The sequence below is a fragment of the Gavialis gangeticus genome, unplaced genomic scaffold (assembly GCF_001723915.1).
Source record: "Gavialis gangeticus isolate Ggan-Ray unplaced genomic scaffold, GavGan_comp1, whole genome shotgun sequence".
Taxonomy (NCBI): Eukaryota; Metazoa; Chordata; order Crocodylia; family Gavialidae; genus Gavialis; species Gavialis gangeticus.
In genome coordinates, this window is record NW_017729000.1 from 9,044,185 (window position 1) to 9,061,452 (window position 17,268).

General features: G+C 42.8%; 1 protein-coding gene across 2 annotated transcripts in view; it reads right to left on the reverse strand.

The window, feature by feature from the left end:
• SPOCK1 (SPARC/osteonectin, cwcv and kazal like domains proteoglycan 1) overlaps nt 1–17,268 on the reverse strand; it is a 694,220-nt gene that overhangs the window by 107,442 nt on the left and 569,510 nt on the right. The gene's annotated exons all lie outside the window — the stretch shown is intronic.

Below are 17,268 nucleotides of genomic sequence, written 5' to 3' on the forward strand. Positions count from 1 at the left end.
TTTCCCTGGAAACTTGCACTGATGGGGTTATAGGTTGTCTCTGGCTAGGGACAGAAATTATACATAAACTGGTACAAGTGATCAGAAACCAGTTCAAATCTGTAACACAACAGAAGTTCAGTGCACATAAACCACTTTTAAAAAGGCCACAACTGGTTTAAGATAAACCTGGATGATACAGTGTCAGACTTACCTGATTTAGCTTCAGTCGATTCATTTAACTTCTGTCCCAGATCCCCTCCAGATTCAAGTTAACTCACAGTCTGCCAGCATCCCAGGATGCTTTGCACCTCCTCTGCAAGCCCCCCTTTGCAGGTGGGCAGGCTAGTGCCAGTGTTCCCTCTAAGCTGTGTGTCGTGCATGGCCATGCAGGCACACCTGGCAGCATGGGATGAGTGCACCTGCACAGCTAAGCAGTTAGAGGGAACACTAGCTAGTGCTCCCTGCCCCCCACCCCCCACACTTCTGGCCTGGGCTACTGCAGGCATGTGGCCGCATTTCTGGAATCAAAAGTGAATGTCTGTTCACTTGCTTAGTGGTTCAATCTATGCAGCTTAGATGAACTTGGAAAGACGGAACCGATTCAGCCTCAGGCTTTTTGACTATCTGCGTTTAGCCTTTAAGGTCAAAATTCAACTTCTTTAGGGCAAGGAGGCTTGTACAAGATTTGGCATTAAGTGGGGGAAGATGGAGAAATTATTGTTCCAAAGAATAGACATGCCCTTGCTCTACCATAATAATGAAAAAAGTCCAATTCTTGCTTTTGGGGCCGTTAAAAGAGTAATAGGGCAGGGGTTGTATTGTATTTTACTCCATGAACGCGCACTATATTTTATGAGTGATTTCCTTCTAAGAGAGTGTCTTTACAATTGTCCCCCCTCTGTAGTTTTTTTTTTTTTGAGATTATGTTGAGCATGACATCAGGAAGAAGTGTCCTGTCACACGCACAGTAGACCTCACTTGGAGGAGGTATGAGGAAAAGGCCTCAAATTTATCAGACAGCACTATTGCTGGGGGGAAGGGCGGGGTGGGTGTTGATTACTTTATTATTATAGTTACAAATAAGCAACTTTGGAAAGCAGAAATTAACCAGCTTGGAGCATTGTTTCACTCAGAAATCGATATGCTAAACTCAGCCACTTTTCTCAAGCAATTTTACCGGAATAGGGGCTGTTAGATTTCACGCAGGGGGAGGTTTTGCCTCTGGGTCACCAGTGTCTGCATCTCCATCTTCCAAGCTGTGCAGGCTGTAAACAGTGTCACAGAGGCAAAACCTCTCCCTTACATTTGGATTTTATTTCAGAACTTGTCTCCTTTTAAAAGAAGACCTATCTGCAGGGACATGCTATGGTTTGAAATGTGTAGGCATATCAAAAGGCTTAAGGATGTGACACTATAAGGCAGTAACACTAACCAGTCAGAATGCAGTGGCCCACTGTAGCTCCTGGAGCTACCCCCATTGAACAAAATGACAGCACATTCCTCTAATATTCTGGTACAATGAAAGCAGAGAGAATGGAACAGGATGTTATTGCAAGATAAATGCCTCCTCCTTTGAAAGTACTGTAATGTCTTGGCTTTGCCTCTGTTTATTTTGGTTAAAAGAGCTCAGCTTTGCCCAGGCTTTAATCTAGCAGCAGGAGACCATTATCCTGCAACTGCATCCTATTCTGTTGACATTATCTCCCCGGCCCATTTTGAACGTCAATGCGTCCTGGTGGTTGTGCGCCCTGTGTGATGTTCTACCCTTCTGATTTAGAAAATGCACGGACACACACAGGCAGGCGGCTTAGCTCAGCTTGCGGTTTCCTCTGCTGGGTTTGCGAATGACTGTGGGAACTGGATGTGCCTATTTTTCATCTTTACGAAAAAGACGTAAACACAATTGCTTTATCTCAGACGTTTCCCCAGAACACACAACAACGACGCTAGCAGCCTAGCGGGAAAAGGAAGAGTCCTTGATTCAATTTCCTTGTCTCCCATCTTCAAGATGCTACTGAGAATACAGTAATAAATCTTTCCTCTGCAGCTGGGGTTGATGATTTAATCCATTACAAAACATCAATTAATTACATATTTTATTATGTATAATAAATGTAAATGATGTGTCTTAGCATTAGCAATTATAATTCAAGTACTTATTTATCTTTAAGATGCTGAGACCCATTTCAAACCCATTATCTCACTTAGTTAAGGAAAGAAAGATAGCTTCATTTAGGGAAACTTTTGTGGGGTTGTCTTACCCACCAGCAGAAATGGCAACCCAGCATCTTAATGAGCAAACCGGAGGTGGATTAAAATAGGGAAGGTGTATAATAGAAACATACTCTGTAAGAATAAGGCAGCTGCAAGTGAAGTCCCCAATCCTGCAAAAACTTAAACATGTGAGTAACTTCCTCGCATGATTAGCTATTCTTGTACAAAGTTACCTACCTGCATGATGGGGTAGGTGGAGGGATGAGGGGAAATGTAAGAATTGCTATATTCTAAATACAGAAAAGAGTCAAGTAGCTGAACTCACCGGGACCAGAACAGGATCATAAATTCAGTATTCAGTTTAATATAATACAATATAATTCATTTAGATGCATAATGTACACAAACACAAACAGTTTGTGTCCTTCTAGTCACCAAGCTTTCACTACTACCACATATCACACAGGCTGGCGACATGTCCTGCATTTGGGTAATGACGTTCGGATAACTGACTCTCTCTGGCATTAAGCTAGAATGGTACCAGTTACAGCATGGGGCTTTGCAGTACAGAGCTCTGCCAGTCCTTTTACACATTTTCATCTTTCTCAAGAAAACCATGGAAACATTTTATTTTCCTTGAGTTTTCCTTTTGTCTTACTCAGATCACCACCTTATTCTTCATCTAGAAGCAGCTACCTTTTAAGGGCGCTACCTATATTGAAATAGGTGGAGTGCACAGATAGACTGGTCAGACAGGACCTCAGATGGAGGAAAAATACAGTCTACAATTGCCCTACTACTGTGTCTCAAGCACCTACTCTGGACATGTTCAAGAAGTGTTTGGATGATCATCCTGCTGGGGTCATCGGACCCCAGCTGACTTCCTGCCCCTCGGGCAGGGGGCTGGACCTGATGGTCTTTCAAGGTCCCTCCCTGCCCTAATGTCTACGAAATCCATGAAATCAAATCCAGGAGTACCTCATGGAGATATCTCAAACTTCCCCAAACTTGAGAGCCTGCACCATTATTTTACTGCTCTCTGTTGTGATTCTCCTTTGGTACCACATACTGGTTGTACATGATACGCTGCGTTTCCTTTTAACTTTGTGTATGAAGCTACAGTTGTCTAGAACGATCCCCAAGGCCCAGAGAACTGCTCTTTTACTGCAGATGGGATTGGCTCCGTTATTTCTTGCTAAATGTGTATAGATATCAACAAAGCACACAAGGGGGAAAATGGTAAAACTTATTCATGGGAAGTTCATCAATTAATTTATTCAACTCAGAAGTGGGAAATTATTACAGAGAGTATTTTGGTTCAAGTGTTCCTGTGAGAATCCGCTACCCGACTTGTGTGATGATTCCATTTTGATTGTCAGCAAACTTAAAGCCACGTGTTTTGCATAAACACTCATATTTTAGGGGGAAAACAGTCAAATGGCTGCATACAATTTATTCTTACCTATTATATACTTTGCTACATTAGCCTAAATTCTTGCTTGTAGGCCTCTGTCTCCTGCCTCCTACCAGAAGAAACCATCCAATATGTTCTTTCAAGCAAACAAAGTGTCCCTGTTTCTCAGCTTTGGGCTCTTGAAGGCCAGATTCTGATCTCTCTGACACCCTTGCAACATCACTGAAGAGGTCCTCTGATCTCATTTTGCACTGTTGTATCTCTGATTAGCTCATTTGACTGCTGACATTAATCTTGATTTATCTGAAGCAAAGGAGATCTGAACCGAACTCCTGAAGTCAGAAAGGGTATGGGTATATTGCCACCTTTGCTGATCCCTTTGAAACTTTACGTTATTTGCCTTGTGAGTTGAAATGCGGGTTCTGAATGAGAGGAAATGAATGCCAAGATGCTTTGGGCGAAAGCAGACAGAGCGAATGCAGTAAACAGAGCAAACGTCCATGAAGTCACTCCTTTAAAATATGGGTGCTGACTTTGAATGTGATGTTACATTTTATAGGTACCTATTTACATGTCATTATAAAAAGCTGAATGCTGAATCCTGCTAGATGAGATGTTTTAAAACTTTGCAGTTTGGCAGAGTTCAGGCTAAGCCTACACCGAGTGTTCGTGTAACACCCTTCACCTTCTTTCTTTCCTGCAGAGAATTACTTCACCGTTGCCTTTGTTTTACGGAAAATCGTTTGTTCACTCCCAATGCGTCTCTTCTAAACTCCAGATATAAATAACAAAAGCTCATTATTTTCTGCCTTATCTTTTGCTTACTACCTGCCACAGGCAGAAACTAAAACTTCTGAAAATTACAGCATGCATATATATTTTAATCCAAGGTTTCTTTATATCATTATTTTTTTGCCTTCTGAATCTGTCTGAGCAGATAATTACAATCTGCTGGAATTCAGACGCCCCTTCGAGAAAGGGTTATTTGTTTCCATGCATTTAAGCAATGTCTACTGTTGCTGCTATAGCTATGGTCCTATCAGTATTTCCATTAGAAACCCCTATCTCCTAATGTCTCGCTTACTGAAGAAAAAAAAAGAGTCATTATATGTTACGTTAAAAATACGGTGACTTGGCCCAAAGGCCATGTACTTACTTTTCTTCTTAAACTGGCACGGTAGAAAACAGTTCTTTTTTTTTTTTATTTGGGGAAAAAAATATTATTTGTTGAGACGAGGTCCCCTCTTCTATCTCCATCTGACGCAGACACTGGAATAATATGCTTTAGCTGAGAGTCTGCAAGCTTTTAGGATTCATGCCCTGGTTCTGCAAAAAACCAACTGACTACACATGCATAAGTGTTTGCAGACTTCAGTGGAGTTAAAGCTGATTTCTGTACATCAGCTCAAGGAAGAGCAGAATATGGCCCAGGTGCCTTCTGCTGACCACTGATGTTGCACTGTCCTCCCCACCCGTCTGTCTCCACTTATCTCTTTTCTCATACTTAAATAGCAGGAGCTTTGGGGCAAAGTCTACCTTTTTCTCTTGCATTTGTACTTCACTCAGCACCCCGGGATTCTGGGGTGTTAATGCAATAGGAAAAGGAACAGGGAGGTTGGTAAAAAAAGCCATTTCTTTTTTGTGTAAAGATGGCTGTCCCAGACACGCATGATAATTTACCCTGCCAAAAGGATCATATAAAGGATTTGTCACAATCAGGTCACTGATTAAGAGCTCCATTCTCCTAATCAGTGTACACAGGCCCCATTAATATTAATACGAGTTAAACATGTGTATCAATGGTAGAATAGCCCCCTAATTACCACAAGCAATCTATTGGGTAAATGTGTATTTAGCCATTTTTGAAATGTGTCTTCTTTGCGGTTTTGAAGGAGATGTTACAGCTAGCTGGGTCAGAAATCCTGTTTGTTTTAGGGGCTGTGTATAGACTGACAGGGAGGGCCATTATTATGTGCCAAGTCAACAAATACCCATTCTAAAAAGTCTCTCTTGCTCCATATTTATGCAACGGACTGGGGATTCATAACCTACTAGAAAGAGAGACCAGGTTTCTAAGAAGCCCTTATTAAAACAGCCTGAACACTTACTTTATACAGCTGAGTATAATGACTCCCAGGTAGTTCAGTTACCAGTAGCAGTGAATACAGGGCAGAGGGGATGTCAGTGCAGGCTGTACACGTCTGCCAGAGCTTTGGGTTGCTGGCAGGTGCTGAAGTCCCGACCGCTGTATCTTCACTGATATTATTACCCAGCAGCAATCACACCTTCAGCTGTGGCGCACACATATGGTAAGAGGCAAAGGCAGATCTGTTTCCATATGTCAGGTCTGTTTCCGTATATTTCCCGCAGAAGGACTGTGTATTTATCTTACAAGCTGGTAAGTGGATTGACATAAAGCAATAGGTTTATAGTTAAATGCTATCCTGCTGGTAAGAAATAAGTGAAGGAGAAGAAACTGTAGACTTAAGAGGGCTGAATTTCCCAAGTGGAGTAATTTTTGAAGAAGCAGTAAAGCTACTGCTGGCAGTCATGTTGAACTGTTTCAATGTTCCAGTGGCAGAGCTGGAAACCAAGGAGATAATCATGTACTACTGGAAAACTGCTCAGCTGAACAGAGCAAAATCAGCTCATTTTGGCTCCTCTGGACAGATCATCCAAGTAAAACATTCTGATTTAATACAAAATAAATTGCCCCGAGAAACAGCTAGATATCAGGTCACTCAATGTGAACGAGGAGTGTTAAAACATATAGTTAATTGTATCAGTCTGAAGACAGGGCATGTAAAGGAACAGCCGGGATGCATCAGTCTAAAGGAGATTAGAAGACCCAGGGTGCTTCTAGATGAGCATGCACATGTGGTACGTGGTGCTGAAGACCCATCTGTGGCACCACACACAGCACATGTAGGCATTCCCTATGCTGCTAATTTGCAGCCGGCGTGGGGGGGCTGACACTGGGAGATCCCGGTGCCAAAAAACCCGTGCTAGGAAAAAGCAGGGTGGTGCACATGACAGCACCATGCGTCACCTGAAATTGGAGCCTGGCCGGGTGTTGGTCAGGCTCCCTGCTCCCGGAGGCCCCCAGGAGCCTAGGTAAGGCCAGTCCATGTGCTGGCCCCAGCCTACCGTACCCAACCTCACCTGGGGCAGCTTGCTGGATGCCAGAGATGCAAGCACAGTCCCTGGGGACAAGGAGCAGTGCCGCTGCTACTTGTCCCTGGGGAAATGCACATGCGTGCTCACCTGGGCGTGCCCCCAGAGCCCACTGTAAGCCTTATGAATGCAGTGTGAAAATACACACTCGTGCACTACTCCCAAAACAGACCAGTGCTTTAAGTCACCGCACTGCAGCCTGATGCATGGTAGGTGAACGAAGTGTTTTATTAACAATGGGAGGATCTGTTCTTGACAACATGTAAGCCTTGTCTTCACACTGACCAGGTCAGAATACACCTTCTTCCTGGTGAAGATACATCCTTCTGGTTAAGTTCTGCCGCCCTCAAAATGAATGGGAGTCCTGACAGGTCTAGAACGTTGCACCTAAATGGCAAATACAGTTATTGCTACCATGAGTCGTCCTATTGCTTTCATTCATAGTATGTGCTACTCTGCTTGGTAATGCTTTCAAGAAATATTCCATCAGCAGAGCTATTTTAAAACAAACTTATCCTATTCTCCCAATTGCATAATGCTTCTTACATGCACAATGAACCTGCAAGAGTAATGCTTCCTGGTTGCAAATGTCTAACAGATTTCTTTCTGCGGGATCCACATAATAACCCCTTCAGCAAGCTGCATATGTGAGTTCTCACCTATTAACACATTTAACTTCCACTCTCCCAAAAGAGTAATTACTTTAACTCACCTCACTATTGCACTTGGTTTCCTTCCTTTAAATATTTTCTTTAAATTGCTTTTGCTCCTATCAAACCTCTCTCTATTTTTAACTATTCATAATTAGGAGCTGACAGTTCCCAGCTAATCGTGTTATTCAAAGTTGAAGCAGGCTGCTTACAATTCCTGTCTAAAGTAACACTGTCTTAGCATTAATAAAAGGAAAATCACAGCAACATGCCTGAGCAGAAAACAATTGATGCTGCCTGATATCCACTGCCATGTAATTGAGATACATTCCCATGCGATTGCTACTTACCAATCAAAATGAGAACAACAATTTGTCATTTTTACTTGTTTCAAATGACTAAAGGCAATCTAATTTCTCTCATGGAGACGAGGCATCGGATAATGTGAAGATAATCAAGGAGTAACGATCTGTGGCTCGGCACGCATTCCAAAGCTCCAACCATCAGCTAAACGACTGCGCCCACACGACACAGGGAAGGCATGCCATGACCTTCAGCTTCCACCAATACAGGGAAGTATTTGATTCGGATTTGGCCAATTCGGAGGTCAGTGATTCGATTCAGAGATTCGGATCACTGTCCTGAATTGGTTCGGCTGAATCGGCTTCGGAAGATTTGGCACTGATTCAGACAGATTTACTGATTTGGATCAGCTGGGGAGAGGCAGGAACAGCCGGGTGGCTACAGGTTCTCCTGTGGCTCCTCCGGGTGTACCTGCTTCTCCCCAGGTAGGGGGAGCTATGCAAGAGACCTCCATGGCTGACCTGCCTGGCCCCACCCCTGTCCAGCCCCAGCCAGTCCCGGCACTTTAAAAAATAAAAAAAAAGCCCCACACTTACCGACTGCAGCAGCAGTGATCAGGGCCTCTGGGCGCTCATGGCAGAGCCACCCCGCACAGCACAGGGCAGTGGGGGGCAGCAGGGATCGCCTCCCCACTTGGGAGCTGCCCTATGGCAGGTTAAAGCAGGGCCCATCATGGCAGAAACCCTGCTTCCAGAGCTGCTGCGGCCGCATCCTGCAGCCCCTGCCCTCCTCCCCAAGTAACAAGCCCCTCCCGCCCCGGCTGGGTGGCTTGTCCCAGCCCCAGCCCCAATCCCTCCCTCCCCCTGCCCCCAAACCCAACAGATTTACCAGCTGGAGGCATCTGTGTCAGCTGGCTGTTTAGTCTTTGGCTGAATCTACAAAGTGGCCGAATCTACAAATCTACCTTTTCTGAAGTTTTTCTGAATCGATTCAGAGCTTTTAATCGGTCTCCTGATTCGATTTGGAGATTCACCCTGAATTGGGCCGAATCTCCTCCGAATTGAATCAGCTACTGAAGCTTCGTGCAGCCCTAGCTGGTACCTCTTCAGGATTTTATCAGACCCATCACCATGGCATCTGAGTACCTACAGTGCTTCACATTCAAATCTCCCCTCCCCATAGTAGCTCAGGAGACCTGTGTAATCCCTGAAGGATTCTTCAGTTAGGAATATTGCTTCTAAAGAGACCTGGAGAAGTTTCATAGGTCTGGATACTTGTACATTGCTGTGATGGATTTGGAGTTGCTTCCATGTGCACAGGATACTTGTCTGATAAACAATGAGGGTGCACATCCTGCACGCCTGGGGTGTTGGGGGATGTCACAGGTCAATGCTAGATGAAGCACTGACTCTGGGCACACAAATAAGTTTTTGTGATGTAAACAAGGGTGGGGGCTTATAGCATGTCAGTTTGTAAGCTGACCATTGCTTGCCCTTGTTCCACTGAAGGGGAGCTGGCATTTGCCCTGGGGGAGGAAGGTACACAAAGGCAGTTACCTTGGAGTGCCAGCCTCATTTACCTTGCAAATAGTAATGAACCAAACAAAAAGGAGTTTTAGGATTTTAGGATTACTGTTGGTTAGCAGTGAGAACCTGGCAGAAGAGCCAGAGTGACCACAAACGGATTCACTTTAAATTAAAAGGAAGGATAAAGAAAAACAGGTCTACATCTAAGGTTTGCTATTTCCAAAGGGCAGACTTCGAAAAATTAAAGGAACTAATGAATGCAATCAACTGGACTGAAGAGCACAGGGACTCTAGCATTGGAGAAGGCTTGCATTTTCTTTTAATTAAAGATGCAAAGACTGTCTGCAACTGAAGCAAGAGGAAAAAACTTGTAAAGAATCACGCACTGCACCCATCTAACAACTTCAGAAGTGGGGATCAGTAGTCAGCAGAAAGCATGTCAAGCATGGCATCAGTAAATTGGTCAGTGAAGAAAGCTGCCTTGGAGGTCAGAAACATAGGGATCAAGTGAAAATTGCTAAAAGTCAAGTTGAGTTATCCTTGCAAAGAGCCTTAAAATACATAGTAAAAGGTGCTTTAGCCATAAAAATAAAGGAGAAGAGGAAAAAAGTAAGGCTGCTGTGCAGTGAGAATGGGGTTGAGATTAAAGATAGCCTACATAAGGCCCCAAACCTAGATGAATAGCCTCAGTTTTCAATAAAGACAAGGATGTTGAATACAGCAACAAAAGCATAATGGAGGGTATCAACATGGAAATGAGCACATCCAAAGTGAAAACAGAAATGTGCTCAAGCCAGGGGGACTGGATAACTACCATCTCTGGATTCTGAAAGAAGTGGTAGATGAAACTGCAAGGACTTGTAATGAATCTGTCAAATCAGGGGTAGTATTCTATGCCTAGAGAATAGCAAACATAGTGCATATATTGAAAAAAAGTGGGATAAAGTGAAAAGAATCTACATGCAATAGTATTCCAGATTTGGAAATGAATTTTGAACAAAAGAATAATTTAGAACAGTGGTTTTCAACCTTGTTTCATTTGTGGACCCCTTTAGAAATTTCAAATGGAGGTGCAGGTCCCTTTGAATTGTAAGTGTGGGTATTCACATACTTTTGATTGATCATAGTCATCTTTCATGGATTTCAGACATAGTCTGTGGACCCCCAGTGGTCTGTGGACCACACGTTGAAAACCACTGCTCTAGAAGATGGAAGTTACTGGACAGTGGGACAAAAGTGAGCAATATGAGTTTACCAACGATACACTGGACAGGACTAAGCTTATATCTTTCTCTGCTCACTGAATTTTTAGGCAGCAAAAATGTGATAGCTATAATCTACCAGGACTTCAATAAAGGATTTAATGAGGTGCCGCAAAAGAAATTATTTACGAAGTGGAAGAGAGCATGAATACTAGAAATGTCACGTGAGTAAAGAACTGGTAAAAGGGAAATGACAAATGGGTTGACAACAGGGGAATACTGCCCAGGATGGAGGTTGCATGTGGATGTCCTTGAGAATCAGCCTTGTGCCTGATCTTATTTAATATTTTCATCAGTGACACTGGCACAAAAATTAGTCAAGACTATTTCGTGGGGGGAAGAAACCCAAGGATTAGATCCATTCACTGCTGCAAGTACAAGACTCCCACCTTTTCAGTCAGGTAATTTGTGCCATAACCATGAACAAGCTGTTGGGAGAAGGTCCAGATTGTGGTGTTAAAAATATAGGCAGTCAGGATATACTCATAGCTGCACAGAAAAGTTCAGTTAGTTTTCCACTTCCTGTGAAGGGCAGTCCTGTGGGTAGCCAGACCTTCACCCAACATTTCTGCATCTTCACTGCTGTGTTCGACTCTTTCCTCAACAAGCAAAGCAAACATGTCAGTCAATGACCTACAAGAAAAGGTTGATCTACAAGTCAGAAGACAGTAGGGTGCCCTTGTGGTATGAGAAGGCATTCAAATTTATGACTTTAACCCTGGAAGCTGTACCAGCAGATAGGTTTACATTGCTTGAAATGTCCTGATCCCATGTCACTCTTTGTCAGTTTTTAAACGGAGTTATAGCTCTGCCATACCTGCCAAGCTAGCATGAGATTTGAAGGTTTTTCTCTTTTCACACTTCATCACCAGTAATATAACGCAGCAGGTCAACTTGGCCCTCAGTAATACCTTGGTGCAATCTCATTCCTCTCAAATTATGTCTGTCCAAGCCTCCTAGCTTACAGAGGGTTTGCTCAGATGTCACTGAGGGCATCATTTGGCACTCAGAGTCTTTTATTTTACTTGAAAATAAAGAATACATTTGACTTTCAGAACCCAGGGGAGTCTGCGATGAAAAAGATGCTTTTTTTTTTTTTGGTAATTGGAGCAAATGTGATAGGGAACTCATATAAAAATGGCACTCAGTGTTCCATATTTCCTGCTGAGTAGAATCAAAATATGAAAGCGGAGACTGTACTTTTAATCAACTTCTCAGAATTTGTGAAGAATAAAGCAAAGCAAAAACCAGACCTAAATGCATCAATTGTGGGGAAAGACAAACACCCAGAGAAACAAAACAGTTGGCAGTTATTACTGAAGATGCTTGGAGAATATATTTTGGAACTTAGCAACCAATAAAGACTAAGCTGACTTCAGCTTTGAAGTTAAAGCTCGTAGCATTGTTTCTGATTTCTAAAAAAAGGACAATAGCAACAAACAAACAAAACCAAAGAGGGGACAAAAAAGCCAACCCCGTTCTGGGCCTGGTTTCAAGGCTCACTGAATGGACTTGCTTGAAAAATGCCCATATAAATAAGTTGCGTTAGTCTGTTTGCTCAAAAATCATGAAACTGCAGCTAATCCTTTTGCAGTGTTGCTCTGTTTTGGCCTTTTAATAAATCTGCCTTAAATGAAAGATGAACCCAGGCAGCAAAACACCTCTTTTGATGTTTTCAATGGTTCAAATATGCCGTTTGCCAGGACAAGCTCCAGTGGTAAACTAAATATATAGAAACTTGGAAAATAACAATCATCCTCCATAGGCTGTACTTAGAGGCAGGCAGTTGGCATTGTCAGGAATTGACTTATGCCGATGACGATAACATTCAGACAACCTGAACCCCAGGCACGAGGGAAGGCGTTCCAGACTGCAAGTCTCCTATAAGACAGCTGCTGAGATGCAGATGGGTCTTTTCCTTTAATGCAATGAGGGCCTATATCAAATTATCAGGAAGCTGCATCTGCTTAACTAAATCAGTGCAGTTTCTCAAGTGTTGAAACAAGCTATTTAACTCCTTCTTTGGGGAGTCTGATCTTCAGAATTTGTACCTTGTAGATATGACTCATAATATGCACGGTAGTCGTGATCCCTGCTTAACAGCATTCTCTGGTGCAATTCAAAAAGAACAAAAACACCGACAAACTGGCTTCAAACCTACCCTTTACATAAGACGTCCTCACGTTAACAAGGGCAGAAAAATTTTAGTTACCGACAAGCCCACGCAAACCTGATGCTATCAAAAGGAACCACAGAATGACACTCATTAAGGAAACCGTTCCCACTTCAATAGATCAGGGTGTCTGAAGCTCCTGGTGCCTAATCTCTGCCCCTGCACCCCCCTCCATTTAAACTGGCAGTGGCGGCTGTGACTCTAATCAAGTTAGAACAGGAGCATTGTTACCATCCTCATCAAGACTGTGCAAAGTTTCTAAAGAGAACCCTGTGGGCATCTAGACACGTGCTCCGGTGTGTGTGTGTGGGGGGGGGAGGGGGGGGGAGCACTTTAATTAGAGTGCTCTAATTAAAGCACCCACAGCAACACATGCATTCAGTGTCCCTTGCTTCAGAATGGCAGTGGGGGCACTTTACCTAAAGCTCGTTTCACCAGGTTTAGTCAAAGCAGCCCAGCCGTCATTTTGGAACATGGGGATGCTGAATACACGACACGGTGGGCTGCTGATGAGCATGCTCCAGCAGACTCTAATTAGTACATGACAGAGCAGCTCTCCATCGTGTGTATAGATGCCCTCTATGTACAACCATCATCTGCTGTTGTCTCTACTGTTTTTAAGCACAAGACTGCTTTTCTTTTCAGTACAAATTTATCATTAGGCAGGGCAGAGCAAGGAGCAGTCAAGGGTTCTCTAAAGTCCCAAACTGTACAAATATTATTTTCCCTAGGCTGATCACACCCTTGGGAGGGTGCTCTAAAGGGAGGAAAACTGATCTCCTCTTCTGTGGGTTATTCTGTCGTCACTATTTCTGCTACTAGTGCCATAACAAGTGGGGCTTGGGAGCGAGTGGGGCGATCACCCCGGGTGCTGAAGCAAAGGGGCAACAATAGGCACTGCCCAGCTGGCGTGGGGTGCAGGATGGAGCCATGAGTGGCTTGTTTGGGAGTTGTGGGGATGGGGGAGGGCAGCTCCCACCGGTCCACGCACTCCCGGGCAAGCCCCCCGGATCTGTGCGCAGGGCACGGGCGGTTTGCCATTGCGGGCTTTGCCCTGGGCACCAAACTTCCCTGCTATGATACTGCCTGCTGCTGGGCCATCTCATACCATTGGAGCTATGCTGCTGGACAATTCTGACATGGTTTTGTGGGCCCTTCTAGTGCTCATCTTCAAATGGGGTTCCATGGCCGACCAAGGAAACCAGGGAAAAATTAATTCAGCCTCAAGAGTCCCTAAGTTGGCACTCATTCTCCTCCCCTGGACTCCTGCCACAGGTTCCTGATGCTGCACAGTGGGGGCCACATTTGGGATGTCGTTGTGCAGATGTATGATGTCCCCTGTCTTCTCCACAGCCTGGGAAGAAAAGGGCCCCCAGCATGCTGATCATCTGTGCAATCTTCACAGTGTGTGTGTGATGGGAAATAATTCAGTATGGGACATCTCTCATGGCTTTCAGCTCAGCTCTTGGTGGTATATGGGTCGGATACTGCCCGCAATACGAACGTAAAAGTGTAAACGGTGCTGCTAGAAGAAGCACGGGGGCAGAATTTGGTCCTAGTACTGGAACGTTCAAATCCTGATAGGTTTGTGGAGCAAAATGTATCTAAAGGGTACATTTACAAGTCACGTACCGGTTTCAGAGAGATTAGTGGTTCTGCTGGTCTTCAGTATAAGTCCAGCAAATCTCAGATTATTAGGATATTTCAAAGGGGAACGGATGTTTTAAATTCAACCGTTACCGGCTCCCCCGCTGCAAGAATGGCATAAACTACAAAGGAGAAAACAGGTTTTCCAGAGACCTGCCAAATTTCAGAATCTAAGCAAGCATCTCCACACAGCTCTTCCTATACATTGCTTCTAAGCCACAAATCCCCTGTCCCAAGCTTCCCTTGAAGACAGCACTAATTGAGCCCGCTACATGAAAGTGATTTGAAGCGATGTAAGATATGAATGAAGACAAACTCATTTTTCTGTCATTGAAGTCAGGATTAAAACCTGAGGCTCTGGAGATGAAAGGTTAGCATGTTTATGTTTCATGTGCAATGTGATTTACTACTTAATTGCTTTGATCAGCTGAAAAAAATATCACGGAGGAGGGGAAAAAATGTACAGCTTATGTTTAATATTAAAACATCTTAGATTTTTTTAAGCTTAGCTATGCAGCACATATTCTTTTGGAGAACTATGTAGTCAAAAGGTGAGAAAAATCATATTTTTCTGATGAGAGGGTTTGGAAGAAATCTTTCTTTTACCATTGCATCTTCTTCTTCTGTCTGCTATAGAAATCAAATGCCTCTAGCACTGGTGTGAGCAAAATTATTGGGCAAACTTTTTTGTGGCTTTGTGGCAGAAACAACATAAAAAATGAGGGTCATGTATTAGCTGGGTTCCTTTTAGATCTTTACTTTCTTAGTGAGAGGCTAGTGCATTTCTATGTATATGTGAATGCACACGTGCTCTTAGGTGTTTTATCCATTTCAGAATTACTACTGCTCATCTCTACCATGGGGAAACCTGGCAACTTTTTGTCAGGGCTGCATGAAACACTTTGGTAGTTCACAGTGCTCCTTGAGGAAGCTGACATGGAAACGACAAATGCTCATTTTACAATCTCTTGTTTAATGAGCTGAATAGCTGGGAAGAAAAAAAATCCCCATTTATAACACAGTTTTGTTTTTAATTTGATTACTTCAGTGAACTTGCCAGAATCTCTGAACTGTGCAAGACTTTGTCCATGAGTCATTGGAGGAAAAGGTCAGGGATGATCCTTGGGGAATATGTAGGCCCCCAAAAGTTTGAACAGCTGTAGAGTTCTAATACTGTTTTCTGCAGCAGGCATGCTTCCTAAAGAAAAGGCTTTTCCAATTTTCATTTTCAGTGCCCTCCCTCTCACTCAGGGTCAAGGCACTAAATTTCTCAGGAGAGAATATACCCTAAGGGCATTTCTAATGAGAACTTATTACAATCTTGGTGCAACACAAGGTAAGGCTATAAATGAATACATGTGTTCAAGTAGAGTTTGTAAGGCAATTATTGTATGTTCAATAAACACTAGCCAGCTATCAGAATATTTCCTAATCCTCAATAAAAAAACATTTTAATTAACTGGTATTAATGTAATATAACTATCCTATTAAATACGTCTTTTATATATTCAGGAGGACAACCGTGCAATGATATTTGCATTTATATGGTTCCTTTCATCCACAAAGGAGTCAAAGTCTTTTTACAACTACTGCACAAGTACTGAAATGCAGCCAACTTTGCAGTAGAAAATATCAGACATAACACACCAGTGTTATGACATACTGGTTATGGCAAGGAAGGGCAGATCATTTACAGTCTAGGGCTAGCTAGATTACAGTATTTAATATGTACTCTACTATAACCATGCTATAAGGATTAATGTCTCTGTCCTTTGACACAACATCTGATGAAGTGAGCTTCAGTTCAAGAAAGATTGTGTTACACACACACACACACACACACACACACACACACACACATTTGTTAGTCTGCAAGTCTACCCTGCCTTTTGCAGAATCATCAACCAAAATATCAGAGTGAGACAATTACCACATTTTAAAATTATATATTGAGGTCAGGTATAAGCATTACATTTTTACTGCTATAAGTGATAGGAAACCAGTCTATACCTGTAACAGAACAGAAGTTCAGCACACAGACTGGTTTAAAAATGGCAGAACCTGGTCTGAGATTTCCCTCCCAACCAAAGGGCGAATGTGTGTTTGGTTCACTACTGATCTAAACTATACCACTTACAGAAAACTGCATAACTTAGATAGATTCTGCCTTGAGGTTTTTGAATGTCTGTACCTAGCCTGAGATATAGACTGCTTTTACTGACTCAAGGTGATGTTGAAGCAGATGAGTCAGAGACAGTCTGATCCAGATGTTTAAAACTTTCTCTCTCATGCAGAACGCGTTAGGACACTAGGACGGAGCACTTCTATCAGGAAAAATTCTATGAACAACACGTCCTGTAAACAGCTTAGACTGAAGTCCATGGTTTCGTTTTTGCCATGGTATATTTTCCATTGTCTGAAATTGATTTCCGGTTGTTTTTTCAGAAGTGACAATTTCTTTTTCATGAAATTCTGATCATAGCTACATAATTAGAGATATATAAATTGGTAAAATCAATTCAGTCTCATTCTATTTGGCATCCTTCCAAAAACAAGTCGGAATCATGAAAATTGTACAAATGCATATTCGGGACCCGTAGGGTAGTCTGGACACTAACATAGCAGCAGAATTAATAATTCTTGAAATTAATATATTCCTGGTCACCAAAAGGTCACTCTGTATGTGAGGTTTGTGACATATATCCCATTATTCTGCACTATAAAACCATCAGGTATTAGTGAAAGTTATTAGTAAAACTTAGGTGCTATCTCTTGAAAAACTCCAAGGTTCAGAAGGTTAAAAGTGTTTCACTGCAATAAGATGTACTATGACCTTATAAATATTAATAGATCCTTTGAACTGGAAAATGTCTCCTATTCAGGCTTTGATGTAACACTACGCTAACAAACTAAATGAAATACA